Raw genomic sequence first — 12,482 nt, 5'->3', positions numbered from 1 at the left:
GACACACCCAAAGTCATTAGCTTCTGGGATAAGAACTCACTATTTGACAAAAATTGTTGAGAAAACTGGAAAATAGTTTGGCAAAAAATAAGCATAGCTGCACATCTCACACCAAGGTCAAAGTGAGTGCAGGATTTAGATATAAAGAGTGACATCCTACATAATTTTTATTTTAGTTTTTGCAAGGCAGTGTGGTTAAGTGACTTGACCAAGGTCACACAACTAGGTAATTATTAAGTGTCTGAAGCTAGATTTGAACTCCGGACCTGTGCTCTATCCAGTGCACAACCAAGCTGCCCACATACTTAAATTAATAGACCAAGAAATACTCTATCATTTCTATGGGAAGGGATAAATTTATGATTAAATAAGAATTAGATCACATTATAGACTACAAAATGAATGATTGTGATTATATTAAAATTAAAATTTTTGAACTAACAAATCAGCGCTGCCAAAATTTGAAGGAAAGCAGAAAGCTTGGAAAACAATCTTCACCACTAGGAGTTCTGATTATGGTCTCATTTCTAAAATATATAGAGAACTGATTCAAATTTATAAGGTTACAAGTCATTCTGCAATTGATAAATGTTCAAAGGATATGAACAGACAATTTTCAAATGAAGACATTGAAGCTATATATAAGCATATGAAAAAATGCTCCAAATCATTATTGATTAGAGAAATGCAAATTAAAACAACAATGAGATTTCACCTCATACCTTTCACATTGGTCAAAATGTGAAAAAGGGAAAATGATCAATGTTGGAGAGGTTGTGGGAGCATTGAGACACTGGTGCATTGTTGGTGGAGTTGTAAATGGTTCCAACCTTTATGGAGAACAATATGCAACTATGCCCAAAGAACAATAAAACTGTACATACCCTTTGACCCAGCAATTCCAATTCCAGATCTACATCCAGAAGAAATTATTAAAAAAAGGGAAAAGTCCTATATGTTCCAAAATATTTAAAGCAACTCTTTTTGTAGTGGCAAAGAATTGGAAATTGAGGAGCTTGCTCATGAATTGGGGAATGGCTCAACAAGTTATCTTACATGAAAACTATGGAATATTATTGTTCTATAAGAAACCATAAGTGAATGCTCTAGAGAAGCCTGGCATGATTTACAGGATCTGATGCTGAGTGAAGGGAGTAGAACCAAGAGAAAAATGTACACATTAACAACAACTTTGTGAGATGAACATCCTAGATAGAAATAGCTCCTCTTAGAAATTCAGAGAGTTAGGACAACTGTATTAGTCCAGCTATGGACAATGTTACCCCCATCCAGAGGAAAAAAATCAAAACAAAACAAAACAACAATTCAGAATATGATGAACACTATAAAAATCATCTCTTATGTATCTCCCTTAATCCTAATTTCTCTTACCAAAAATAACTAATCTATAAACATGTTTATCAAAGATATGTATATACAATGCTAACCTGATTGTTTGCTACTGAGGGAAGGGGGGTGAAAAGGGAAGGTGGGAGGAAATTTTGTAATTTAAAAATATACATATATATATGGATGAAAATAAACATAAACAAACAAATAAAATGAGTGGATAGAACCAAAAATCATTGAAATAATCAATAATTTTGTTGAAGATAAGGGCAATAATGAGACAACATACCAAAATCTGTGGGATACAGTCAAAGTAGTTATTATGGGAACTTTTATATCTCTAAATACATACATGAATAAAATAGAGAAACAGGAGATTAATGAATTGGGCATGAAACTAATAAAGCTAGAAAGAGAACACATTAAAAATTCCCACTTAAATTCAAAATTAGAAATTCTGGAAATCAAAGGTGAAGTTAGTAAAACCAAAAGAAAACTTTTGAACTAATTAATAAAACTTAGAACTGCTCATAAAAAAATAGATATACATTTGGTTAATTCGATTAAGAAAAGGAAAGAAACTATGTGAAAGGTTAATTACTTAAGTAAACTCTACATTCACTCTCAGTTAACTGGCATAGCCAATCAGTTTCCAAATCTTGCTTTTATCTCCACAACATATCCCCCCATATATTTTCCTTTCTCTCTCATCACAAAGTCATCACCTTAGTTCAGATCTCAGTAGCTATCATATGCACTACTGCAATAACTTTCTATGTAGATTGTTTTTTAGACATTTGGGGTTAAGTGACTTGCCCAGGTTTTATACTAGTATCAAAAAAATTAAAAGATTGAGGCCAATAGGTGGCTCAGTGGATAGAGCACAAGCCTGGGTAGTCAGTAGGACCTGAGTTTAAATCCAATTTCACACACTTAGTACTTATTTAATGTGTGACTTTAGGCAAGTCTCTTAATCCCATTGCCTTGCAAAAACAAAAACAAAAATATGTCAATACACACAGAAAATGAAAAGGGAGAAAATAACCTATTTTTATTTACCAAGACATCTGACAATTGAAGTGAAATAGATGAATATTTACAAAAACAATAATTTTCTTACATTAACAGAAGAGGAAACAAAATACTAAAATAACTCCTTTTCACAAAAAGAAATTGAACATGTAATCAATGAACTCCCTAAGAAAAAATCTCCAGAGCCAGATGGATTTGCAAATGAATTCTACCAAACATTAAAGAACAATTAATTTCAATTCTATATAAACTATTTAAAAAAAAGGTGATCTGCCAGATTTCTTTATGACACCAACACAGTGCTGATACCTAAATCAGGAAGAGCCAAAACAGATAAAAAAAATTACAGACCAATTTCCATAACGAATGTTGTAAAAATTTTAAGTTAGCAAGAGATTACAGTAAGTCATCACTAGGATAATACATTATGATCAAGACTGATACACTATTAGGAAAACAATAAGCCTCATTTACCGTATCATTAACAAAATTAACAGAAATCATGATTTTCTCAAAAGATGCTAAAAAAGCTTTAGATAAAAGGCAGCACCCATTCCTGTTAAAAACACTAGAGAAGAAGGAAATAAATGGAGTTTTACTTTATATGATAAACAATAAGAGGTATAAACAATAAGAAAGGAAAAAATGACATAGAAGAAATTAGAATAAAGAAACAAAATTCCTGCTCCTTGTAGATGACTTGATGATATACTTAGAGAATCCTAGATAATGTAATAGAAATCTATTTAAAAAATAATAACATTAGCAAAGTTGCAGAATATAAAATAAACCCACATAAATCCTCAGTATTTCTATAAAAAATAAAGTAGCAAGAGAAAGAAAGAGAAATTTCATTTTATATAACTACAGATAACATAAACTACTTGGAAGCTTTTTTGCCAAGAAAAATCCAGAAACTGTTTGGAAATAATTTCAAATCGCTATTCATGCAAGTAAAATCAGATTAAAATAATTGGAAAAAATATTAGTTGCTTATGGTTAGGATGAGCTATTACAATAAAAATGACAATGCTACCTAAATCAGATAGCTTAGTCAGTGCCATACAAATCAATCTACTAAAGATTTATTTTTTAGAACCAGAAAAATCATCAAAAAATTCATCTGAAGAAATCAAAGGCCAAGAATATCAAGGAATTAATGAAAAAATGCAAGCAAAGGTGGCCTAGTCATATCATATCTAAAATATATTATAAAGCAGTATTTATCAAAGCCATTTGGTACTAGTTAAGAAACAGATTAGTGGATTAGTGAAATAGTTTAGATTCAAAAGAAACAGTAGTAAATGACTATAGCAATCTACTGTTTGAAAAAATCTAAAGATTCTAATTTCAGAAAAAAGAACTGACAAAAACTGCTGGGAAAACTAGAAAATTGCATGGCAAAAAGTACGAATAGACCAACATCTCACACCCTATAACAAAATAAGGTCAAATGAGTACAGGATTTAGAAATTAAAAAGTGGATAGGTGATATAATCCAACTAGGAGAACAAGGAATAGTCTAGCAGATCTATGGAGAGGGAAGTCATTTATGACAATAACAAGAGATAAAGAACATTATAAAATGCAAAAATGAATAATTTTTGTTTATATTAAATTAAAAAGGTTTTGCATAAATGAAACCAAAGCAATAAAGATTAGAAGGAATGCAGTAGTTGGGAAACAATTTTTACAGTTAGCATTTCTGATAAAGACCTCATTTCTAAAAATATATACTTGAGTCAGATTTATCAGAATTCAAGTCATTCTACATTTGATAAATGATCAAAGGATATGAATAGGCAATTTTCAGATGACAAAATTAAACTTAACTATAGACAAGAAAAGTTATTCTAAATCACTATTAATTAGAGAATTGCAAATTAAAACAACTCTCAGGTAATCAACTCAGAACTATGATTGGTTTATATGAGAGAAAAGAAAAATGATAAAAAAAATTGTAGAGGATTTGGGAAAACTGGACACTAATGCTTTGTTCTTAGAGTTGTTAACTGATCCAACAATTCTAGTTGAGCCATTCATAATTACAGCACCCCCTACCCCCAAAAGAACTTTGTATACCTTTTGATCCAATAATAACAATACTTGGTCTTTATCCCTAAAAGATCGTAAAAAAAAGAGCAAAAAACTCACATGAACAAAAATATTTTTGACTTCATTTTGTAGTGGCAAAGCATTTGAAATTGAAAGAATGCTCATCAACTGAAGAATTACTGAATAAAATGTGGTGTTCAAGAGTAATGAAGTACTTTTGTTTTGTAAGTAGTCATGAGTAACTGGACTTAGGAAAAGACTGGAAAGACATGAAGTGAGTGAAATGAGTGAGGTGAGTAAAATCTAGAGAACATTGTAAACATTAATAGCAACATTGTCTAATAATCAACTATGACAGACTTAGCTTCCCTCAGCAGTAAAATGATAAAAGAATTCTAAAGGACTTGTGATAGAAAATACCATACACATCTAGGGGGGGAAAAAACCTATGTAGTTGAGATATAGACTCAAATAAATTATTTTCAATTTTAAAATTTGTTTTATGCTTTATTATTTTACCTTTGATGTTTTTCCCCTTTGCTTCTGATTATTTTTTTCACATCATGACCACTATAAGAATATTTTTAACATAATCATGCATGCATAATCTATATGAGTAAGAGAGGAGAGAGAGAAGGTAGGTAAGGAGAAAAATCTGGAATCCAAAATCTTACCAAAAGAAAATGAATATTGAAAAATCATCTTTCCATGTAGCTGGAAAAAATAAGAAAATATGTCCATATTTAAAAAAAATTCAAAGCACCACTTAACAAAATAACTCTCTAAAAAGGTATAATTGTCCAAATAGTAAGTAGTAAAGATATTTTTTAATAAAATAACTCTTTAAAAATTAGAACTTATCAAATAGAAGCTAATAACTTTATGAAATATCAAAAAATAAGAAAATCAAGTCAAAGGATTGAAAAAATAACAAAAAATAGGAAATAGATCATCAGTTGTAGGGGAACTAACTGACCTAGAAAACAGTTTGAGAGGAGAGAATTTTATAATCATTGGACTATCTGAAGGTTATTACCAAACAATCTAATTTTAAGAAATTATAAAAGAAGCTTCGAAGATATATTAAAACTAGAGGGCAAAGTATAAATTGAAATAATCAACTTGCCTCCTGCTGAATGAATTCCCAATATGAAACCTTGCAAGAATATTTTCAAAAGTTAGAATACAGAATTCTTAAGCCAAAGATAAAATACTAGAAATAATCAGAAAGAAAGAATTCAAATATTGTAGAGGCACAATCAAGATCATGTATGTTTTTTTAATACTATGTTACTTTATTTCAATTACATACAAATATATTTTTCAGCATTCAACTATTTTAAATTTTAATATAGTCAAAAGCATTCATTTTACAGCTTATAATGTACTCTATTTCTTGTTTAGTCATAAATTTGTACCCTTTCCATAGATCTGACAGATAAGTATTTATTAGCCTATTAATTTATTTATGCTTTCTCTCTTTATGTCTATCTCCTGCTGAAATCTTGACCTTATTTTTGGTATAGGGTGTGAGGTATGCCTAATTTTTGCCAAGCTATTTTTTCAGTTTTTCCAGCAGTTATTATTGAATAGTAAATTTTTATTCCAGAAGCTAATGTCTTTGGATTTGTCAAACAGTAGATTACTGTAGTCATTTATTACTGTTTCTTTTGAACCTGTCCCAATCCACTGATCCATTATTCTGTTGTTTAACCAGTATCAGGCAGTTTGATGACTACTGCTTTATAGTTTTATATCTGGTAGGGCTAGGCCACCTTCCTTTACATTTTTTTTCATCAGTTCCCTTGCTATTCTTAACCTTTTTTTGCCCCAATTGAATTCTTTTTTTGCTATTTTTTTTCTAGCTCAGTAAAATCATTATTTAGCAGTTTGATTGCATGTCACTGAATAAGTAATATAATTAGGGTAGAATTTTCATTTTGATGACATTAGCTTGACCTCACCATGAACATTAGACATTTATGTAGATCTGCTTTTATTTGGATGAGAAGTGCTTTATAATTGCATTCATACTGTTTCTGGATTTGTCTTGGGGGGTACATTTTCAAAATTTTAATGTTGTCTATAGTTATCTTAAATGGAATTTCTCTTTCATCTCTTGTTCTTGAACTTTGTTGGTCATTTATAAAAATGCTCATGATTTCTGCTGGTTTATTTTATATCCTGCTATTTTGCTGAATTTGTTAATTGTTTCAAGGACTTTTATAGATGATTTTCTCAGATTCTTTAAGTATACCATTATATCATCTGCCAAGAGTGAAAGCTATGTTTCTGCATTGCCAATTCTGATTCCTTCAGTTTCTTTTTATTCCCTTATTGTTGCAGGTAACATTTCTAATACTATATTGAATAGTAATGGTGATAATGAGCATCCTTGTTTCACCCCTGATTTTAATAGAAATATTGCATATAGTATTTGTTGATGGTTTTTAGATAAATACTATTTATTATTTTAAGGAAAACTCCATTTACTCCTAAATTTTCTAGTGTTTTTAATAGGAATAGATTGCATTTTATCAAAAGCTTTTTCAGCATCTATTGAGATAATCATATGGCTTCTGTTGGTTTTGCTATTGATATGTTCAATTATGTTAAGTGTTTTTCTAATATGGAACCACCCCTGCTTACCTAGTATAAAGCCTACCTGATCATGGTATCTTATCCTAGTAATAACCTGCTATTGTCTCATTGCAAAAAATTTTATTTAAGATTTTGGCATTAATAATAATTAGGGAGTTTGGTCTCTAATTTTCTTTATCTCTTTTAGTTCTTTGTCTGTTTTGGTTCTTACTGGTTTAGGTATTAGAACCATGTTAGTGTCATTAAAGGAATTTGACAGAACCTTTTCTAACTAGTTTATGTAGAATAGGAATTAATTGTTCCTTAAATGTTTGGTAGAATTCACCTGTAAGGAGTGGCTAGGTGGCACAGTGGATAGAGCTCTGGCCTTAGTGTCAGGAGTACCTGAGTCAAAACTAGACTCAGATACTTAATAATTACCGAGTTGTGTGGCCTTGGACAACATAATTAAACATATCAATAGCAAAACCAACAGAAGCCATATGATTATCTCAATAGATGCTGAAAAAGCTTTTGATAAAATGCAATCTATTCCTATTAAAAACACTAGAAAATTTAGGAGTAAATGGAGTTTTCCTTAAAATAATAAATAGTATTTATCTAAAAACCATCAACAAATACTATATGCAATATTTCTATTAAAATCAGGGGTGAAACAAGGATGCCCATTTAACCCCACTACCTTGCAAAAACTAAAAAAAAAAAAAAAAAAAAGAATTCACCTGGAAATCCATTTGGACTTGGAAACATTTTCTTGGGGAATTTATTATGGTTTCTTCAATTTCTTTTTTTGAAATGGGGTTATTTCCTTTTCTGTTAATCTCAGTAGTTTTTATTTTTGTAAATATTCATCAATTTCATTCAGATTTATCCACTTTATTGGCATATAGTTCAGCAATGTAGATTCATATTCTTAATTTTCTCCTCATTGGTCGTTAGATAATATTTTTTTTTAGGTTTTTGCAAGGCAAATGGGGTTAAGTGGCTGGCCCAAGGCCACACAGCTAGGTAATTATTAAATGTCTGAGATCAGATTTGAACCCAGGTCCTCCTGACTCCAGGGCCTGTGCTTTATCCACTGAGCCACCTAGCCACCCTGTTAGATAATATTCCTATAGGAAGAGTTAATACAGGTAAATGGTATCATCTACCATGATCATCTATAATGATATCATTTTTTAAAGAATGGTATTATTACTAAAAATCTTAGAGGGAATCTAATTAGACAAGGGACCTCAAAATGATTATATCATGCTTAGATGATGGCAAAAAAAACTAATGAAAAGATTAAGTAGAAGGGGAAGGAGAGAAAAAAATGTGAAAAATTATGTTACACAAATTGGGTATGAAAAGAAAAGATAAAAATGGAAAACAAAGGGAAATATGGAGATATGGATGAATAGGGAGAGTGGTCAACCCTTTAATCTCAGTCTTATATGAACTGATTAAAGGAGAGACACACACAATTAGGCTCAGACATTCATTTTACCTGAGGAAAATAGGAAGAAACAGAGTTAAGAAGGGGAAAAAAGGAGAAAAAGAAGGAGGCAGCAATCCAGGGAAAATGGGTTCTTGAGCAGGAAAAAGAGAAGGATAAGTGTAAAAGCATAGCATGGAAGGAAAATGCACAATTAATTTTAATTCTAAATGTGAATAGGATGAATTTGCTCATAAAACATGAGTATCATAGAATGTAGTAGACATTAAACTCTAACAGTATGTTCTTTACAAGAAACATACTTAAAGAAAAACATGGAGTTCAATTTATGGGCTAGCTCAGAATATAGAAAATATGTTGAAATGAAAAAGGAAGGGAGATGACAATCATGATATCAGAAAAAGCACAAGATAAATAAAAGAAGTATTTATAAAATATAAGCTTCCCACACTAAAATATACTATAGGTAATGAATTGATATAAATACTGAACATACATGCACATACATTGGCATAGCATATACTTGAAGGAATGTTAAAAGAGTTACAGGAGAAAATAAATACTGAAACTGTAATAGTGGAGAACCTCAAATTTATCTATTTCAGTTAGATAAAGTTAGCCACAAAAAGAAAAAGAAGTTTGTGCAATGAATAGAATTTTATAAAAGTTAGTTACGACAGACTTCTGGAGAATTTTGAAATGGAAAGGAATATATTTCTCAGCTGTGAATGACTCTCACAAAAATTGATCATGTAATGAATCAAGGAAAATTCACTAACTGTAAAAAAAAGCATAAATAAATATTTTATCTGTTTTTTTCTGACCACAATGATAAGAAAATTCACTCAGTTTAGGACTTTTGAAGCACAGATTAAATAAGATAAATAACAACTTGAATAAATAATTTAATGCTCAAAAATAGGCGAGCCAAAGAGCAAGTCATAGAAACTATCAATAATTTCATTAAAGAATATTACAACAATGAGATATATCAAAATTTGTAAGATGCAATAGGATAATATTTTGAGAATATTTAATTTCTAATACTTTCATCAATAAAAAAGAAAGGAAAGAAGGAAGAAGAAAACAAAGAAGAAAAACAAGGAAAGAAGGAAGGAAGGAAGGAAGGAAGGAAGGAAAAATCTCAACAAATTATATATATACAACTAAAATGAGAAAAGTCAACAAATTAAATTGCAGAACTGATCATATCAACTCTCTATTAAATAAACTCCAATGGCTGCCTAATATATCCAATTTCAAAAGTAAAGTCTTCATTCTGGCTTTTTAAGTCCTTCATAATTTTCATTCTCTCTAGTCTTCTTAGATCCCCCCCCCCCCTTCATATTCTATTAATTAGTGACTCTGATCTTTGGGTTCAATAGTGTGTTTCTTTTTCAAGGCAATCCATGATTGCATTTTCCCTGTTTTAACTTCATGTCTATTATTTTTTCTATTATTTTAAGATTCCTCATATTTAACTTCTTTTTTTCCTGCCCAATCTGTTAAAATACTACAAAAGACTTTTCCTTATTCACCATTTTGCTAGTCATTTTCCTCTTAGCTTATCTCCAGTTTGTCCTATGTATGGTCATTTACACAGTTGTGTGCATTTTGTATCCTCCTTGAAGTTAAGGATAGTTTTTGCCAGGAATTGTTTTTGCCTTTCTTCGTATCCTTAGTTCTCAGTCCAATACATGATGCTTTTAAAAATAAAATTAAATAAAAAAGTTTGTTACATAGATATGTCTTTCCATATGACAATCCTCTAAAAATACTTGAAGACAAAGGTGATAGAATCAGTATCTTAATTCCTCTCTTCATACAAGTTGGTTTTTTTCCCTTCCTATTGAGACCAGCTACAAAACTTGTCTAAAGGGATTAAAGATTTAGACTGTTGATATCACTTCCTAATTAGCTGAGTATAAAACAAAGATGATAATTTCTAGATACCTAGCTGATCCTTGGTTGATCATGGTGAGGAAAGAAATAAACCTAAGTTTTACTCACCTGAATCAACTCAAATTATCCCATGTGCTATATGATTAACAAATATCATTTGTTTACTGTTGAGTCACCATTGTTCTTCCACTAACTTAGATTGAAATTCTTCTGATGGCCTTTTTAATCTATGTACTAAAGCAGATTACACAGAAGATTAATTAAAATCTTTTTTTTTAATTTTTATTTAAGGCAGTAGGGTTAAATGACTTGCCCAAGGTCACACAGCTAAGTAATTATTAAGTGCTTGAGGTCAAATTTGAACTCAGGACCTCCTGACTCCAGGACCAATGCTCTATCCACTTTGATCTGAGCTAATCTTATATGATATGATAGGATATAATCTTTGATAAGACCTCCCTTCCCAATCATACATGTCTTTTATGCCTCTTCTTGTATGTAGATTATTTGGGGGAATCATATCTTGTTTCCTGCTCCCCATAATAAATCTTACTATCTATAAAGAGATAATACTGATTTTTAATATAGTACAATGCATATATTTATGAACCAAATGAATTCTTTTAAAGATATATCATAATCACATGAAATAAAAGAATGATAGAATGAATTTATTTTTAAGATCAAATAAATTATAACACATTTTTTTTTGCTCAACTACTTCCATAATTAGAATTCTTTGGTCAATATTGTAAGATTCAAATATTCTTAGTACCTTTTGTAGGCAGAAAGAATATTCTTTAACAAGCTCAGTCACTGTCCATCAGCCCCTTCTTGGAATGACTGGTTTTCATCACTTTATGTCCATAAATAGGTCTATGGATAGTTAATAGCAAACTATCCTTGAAATTATAGGATAGTTATAGTAACTGTCCTTGAATATAGCTCATTTTGATTAATATACCAATAAAGTTTTACAGTTTATTCCATTAGACTTTAAAAATCTTCAGTCAAGTTTTTTTAATGCTACTGAGTTTGGTGAACCTTACAAATGTGGCCAAATTAAGTGCCTAGGTTTTCTTCTAGATATTACAAGCTTACTTGTACACATTAAATTTTGTATTAAAGGTTGTTATTGAATTGCAATAACATATTTCAAGAACTTTGAGATGTTATTTTGTAAAGTAGATAACTCAGCACCTTTAATAGGTTATACCTCTGGCCTGGCAGTTTTTCATTTCAATAAATAGTGTTAAACTCACTGGACCCTAGAGAATCATCCCTTGCATTGACATGCAATCATTCCAGAGTATGACTAGTTAGGGGAATTTTATTTCACCCAAATTTATCAGTAACCCTAGAAACTTATTCCAAAAAAAAAAAAAAAAGCTTATTTGCATTGGCTAAGGGAAGGAAGATGCATCTCAGAATAGAATTGCTACATAAAAGGGGCCTTGTAGCTGACCCTGAATAATTCTTGTTTGGAAATTCTCTGAAAGCTATTTCTGCCTTACCTAAGGTCCTACTTCAAGAGTTCTCTCACATCCACTGATGCAGTACATTTTGTTTTTCTGTTTGTCAAGGGGGTATAGAAAAAGCTGCAAAAAAAGAAATAATTTGAATTATAAGAGGGGAAGGATATACCATTTTTCTAGTACCTATTTTGTGCCTGACACTGTTCTATATATATTTAACCCCTGCAAGGAAACTGCTATTATTATCACCAGAATTTTTGCAGTAGAGGAAACTAAGGCAAATAGTGGTAAATTTACAGGCCCAATATCATTTAGTTTGTAAATGTCCAGGCCAGTTATCCATGGAGCAAAAAGCTGCCTCAAATCATAAAATGGATAAGGTGACTTAGGTGGTACCCTCACGACTCAACAAAATTTGAATTCCATGATTCTATCAAATTATTTTGGAAAGTTCTTGCCTTATGTAGAGCAACTGAGAACTCAATTTTCCTAAGATTTGTATTGGGTCAATATAACTATAGAGTAATGTATCTATAGTGACATTTCTCTTTTGGTGATATGTAGTTTGATCTCCTTTGTAAATAAGATATGGGATATTCTTTTTCTCTCTGAATAAGCATTTTTGGTAA

This window comes from Macrotis lagotis, chromosome 6 (genome assembly GCF_037893015.1).
Source record: "Macrotis lagotis isolate mMagLag1 chromosome 6, bilby.v1.9.chrom.fasta, whole genome shotgun sequence".
In the NCBI taxonomy this organism is placed as follows: domain Eukaryota; kingdom Metazoa; phylum Chordata; class Mammalia; order Peramelemorphia; family Peramelidae; genus Macrotis; species Macrotis lagotis.
The sequence above is the reverse complement of the archived record's forward strand: the minus strand, read 5'-3'. Positions refer to the sequence as shown.